The sequence below is a fragment of the Camelus ferus genome, chromosome 6 (assembly GCF_009834535.1).
Source record: "Camelus ferus isolate YT-003-E chromosome 6, BCGSAC_Cfer_1.0, whole genome shotgun sequence".
NCBI lineage: Eukaryota > Metazoa > Chordata > Mammalia > Artiodactyla > Camelidae > Camelus > Camelus ferus.
Genome location: NC_045701.1, coordinates 93,356,547 through 93,360,390, shown reverse-complemented (window position 1 = coordinate 93,360,390; position 3,844 = coordinate 93,356,547).

The window sequence follows — 3,844 nt, the reverse complement described above, 5'->3', positions numbered from 1 at the left end:
CTCCCTGCGCCCACGAGTCATAGATTCCCATATGGACAGGGTAGGGTCTCTGGCCCCAGGGCAATGCTGCCTGGCCCAAGAGAAAACACCAGGGCAGGAGGAGTGAGACCCAGGCCCCAGGGTCCCCCACCTGAAGGACAGGTCTGCGCCTCATGGTGCCATGGGCTTGAGGGGCGGGAGGCTGCCAGGGCGTCTTCCCGGCAGTGATGTGTGTGTCCGCCTGACCTGCAGCTGGAAGGCTGCCCGGCTGCAGCCCGGCTAACGGGAACTGCCAGGCATGAGTCATCGGCTAGGCAGGCTTACCCGGGCCTGGCCGGCCATGCGCATCCCCGAGGGAGCCCAGGATGGGTGTGCACCTATCTGTGCACGTGTGTGTGTCTGCATCCCACTGTGCATATGCTGGCACTTGGGCCCGAGTGGCTGCATGTGTATGAGCGTGTTCCCAAGCATCTGTGTGTGTGTGTGCCTGTCTATGGGTGGGGGGACATATCCAAGCAGACCTGTGTATTGGTGCGAGTGTGTGTCATCTCACCTACAAGTGTTTGTGTGTCTCTGTATTTTTGTGTGGCCCTCCCTCCCATTGCAGCCTGGCCTCTTTCTGCCCTGGGAAAAGTTGTGTGTGTGTCTCATCCATCCATTCCAGCACTGCTAGCACCATTCCAGGGCAGCTCCCAGGAAGGGTCCCGTTGGTGGTGGTTGCGCTCTCCCAGGTCTGTCCTGGCCCAGGCTCCCCACCCCGAACCCCAGCAGGACCTGCACCCCCGCGATTCCCTTCCTCAGGTCTGCACCAGGCTAGGTCCTCAGCTAACTCCCTACTTCCTCGGAAAACAGGACTCCCTCTTGCCCCCTCACTTCCCAAGACATGCCACCCTCTGCCCAACACCTAAGCTAGAGCCCAGGTGGCCCCCACCGGTCCCCACTCCAGTCTTCACCAAGTCCCCTCTTGTAGCTTCCAGAACATCCCACATCCCTCTCCCTCATCACATCCCTTCCCTGGTCGAGCCCCACCCTCTTGCAGGGCTCCTGACTTCCATCAGTGTCCCCCTGGGGACATCCCCAGCCACCAGGGTGGTCTTTGCTCAGCTCCCAGTGCCCAGTCTCCCTGCCCCCTGTCCCCAGCCCCACAGCCTAACTTTCAGCGGCATGAACCAACCTGGGCTCTCTCACTCCCGTCCTCTGCACACACGCTATTGCTTCTGTGCAAAACACTGTTCCCTGCTCCTGAAGTCTGAGCTAAGACTGTCTGCCCAGAGCCTTCCAGGACCCCCTTCCACCCACCATCGCCGTTGCACCGTGCTACCGCGCAGAGCACATCTCCAGACCAGGAACCCCCAGGGCAGGGATAGTGGGGTCAGATGACATGCCTCCCGGGCTCCCGCTGCCCCAGTGGCCCTCAACGAGGGTGCCCCGCACCGCAGCTTGAAACTAAAACGTCTGTCTCTGAACTGGGAGGCAAGACTGCGGCGCGCAAGTCGAGTCCAGGAGGCTTGGCGCGGCGTGTGGAGACCCCTCCCTGGCAGGGGTCCAAAGTCAACGCTCAGAACTCAGGAAGGCCATTTGGGGGCGCGGGGCAAGGCCAACCTAAGGGCAGGGCTGGAGTCGGACTAGAGGTGGGATGTTGGCGGGGTCCAGCCTGAGAGGCGGGGCCGGGGCGAAGCCTTAGGGGGCGGGGCCTGGGTCAGATCTGTTTGGGGACCGGCAGGGGCGTGGCTTGGCCGGTCTGGAAACAGCCAATGGGCTGAATGAGGCCGGCGGCACCGCCCGCCCTCGCTCCGCAGTGGCCCGGCGTGGGCTGGGCGGGCCGGGGCGGGGTCCGGGTGGTGGCCGGGTTGCGGGCCGCAGGCTCCGTCCGCAGTCCGCGGCCGGCCGCCAGCGGCAGTGCAGGGCGGCGGAGGCAGAGCGCGGCGCTCGCCCGCACCCCGGCCACCCGCACGCCGGAGCCGGGACCTGCGACTGGACGCGACGGGCCGCCACCGGCCCGCACCACCCGGCCGCCACGATGTGCGACTGCTTCCACATGGTGCTGCCCACCTGGCCCGGAGCCCCCGGCAGCGGTGCGCCTCCTCCCCGCCTGCAGCCCGCTCCCCTCGGGGCGGGTGGGCTCCGCGCGGGCGCGCGCCGGGCGGGTCCTGGGGCGCGCAGTGCGGGCGGGCTGCGGCGCCGGCAGGGGTGGGGGAGACTCGGGGACCCGCCCGCGGTCTCGGGCGCGTCTCTGCGCCTCGGGGGCTGGTCGGGTCTCTGCCTCCCTCCTCCTGCGTCTCGCCTTTTACCTGTCCCTGTCTCTGCTTCCCACCCTTCTCTGTCCCTGCCGCTCACTTTGCTTCTCTGGGTCGCTGCCTCGTCTCTACTACTCACGCTGTCGCTCCCCACCTCTGCCTCTGTCACTCACTGTCCCTGTCTGCCTCTCCCTTTCTGTCACTGTCCCCTGCTGTAGCTCTCTGGGACGTTGTCCAGTCCCTAGAGGCAGCCGCCTGGGTATGTATGCACGTGTGAGTGGGGCATGACTGCTGTGGGCCACCAGGCCATTGGGACCTACCGCCAGAATTGCCCTGTTTTGGGGGAGAGCAGCCTGGCTGGAGCAGGAGTTAGGGCTATTGGCTTTGGTCAAGGATGCTGGTCTGGTCTGGTCTGGGTCTACCGTGTGGCTACTGTGTATCTGGGTCTCTGGTTAGGTGGTGACCATGGCAGGGCTAGACCTGAGGTCTGCAGCTTGGTGAGGGGCCTGTGGGAGGGTCAGCTCAGGCTACAGCGTCCCCCAGTGCTGGGCAAGGGAAGGTGGGTGTTGCCCATGGGCAGCAACCTCCCTCTGCACCTCTGGCCACAGAATGGGAACCAGGTGCTCTCCGTCAGTCTGTCATCTGTCTGTCCCTGCACTGGGCCTGGTTCCAGGGCCCGGGTATCTCTGGATCTTGGAGGGCAGTCTGCTCCAGCTCTGGGGCAGTAATGCGGCAGCCTGGCCACACCCAGGACACCTGGCCAGCTGCCGGCAAGGGGGGCTGGGGCCACACTGCACTGGCACAGCCTGGACCCCAGTCCCTGGGGAAAACAGATCACTGATGCTGACAGCACTGCTGAGACATGAGGGGGTGGGTGCCCCTTGGCCTGGGCACGCCCTCCAGCTGCAGCAGGAGCCACTATGGCCCATTTGTCTGGTTAGCACTGAGGCCCAGATGACCTCCTGTTTGGGCCCCCCTTGCCCAAATGGGAGCCCACGATGCTCCAGTTCTCCCTAGACAGCCAGTGGGAGAGTGATGGTCCCCTAGCTCCCTCCTGACTGTGGAGGGCCCTGGCCCACATCACTGGGGATCCACCACATCACAGGGAGAGAAAAGGGGGCCCAAAGAATTCGGGGGTCATTGCTGGGCCTCCAGCTTCCCACAGTAGCCTACTCCCCACTCATGGCCTCCCAGAGAATCCCCAGCTGCAGGGTCTCGGGCCATGTAATCCACCTTCCTGCCTCAGAGGCCTGTGCTGGGTGCCCCTCCCCAGCTGAGGCCCTCATTCCCTGCTTTGACCTGTGGTTCTCTGGCTTCTGGGCAGTTTTTCCTTGTGTCCAGCCTGCAAAACCAGCCACTCTAAGGGAATAAAATTCGTGGCTTTCAGGAGGCATTGGGTGGAGACTTGCTGGATCAGCACCTCTGGCGGGAGGGGGTTCTACCCAACATGCAGATTCCCAGGCCCTCCCCACCCTTTCACAGGAGGCCTCGGGGCCTGCATTCCTGATAAGGTCCCCTGGAATTCAGTCCAGGCCATTTCCAGGCTCATTTCCCTCCTAGCAGGCCTTCCCCCTCCCTCATCTTTCCCTCCAGCCCAAACCTGCCATCCTGGGCCAGCTGCTGTAGGT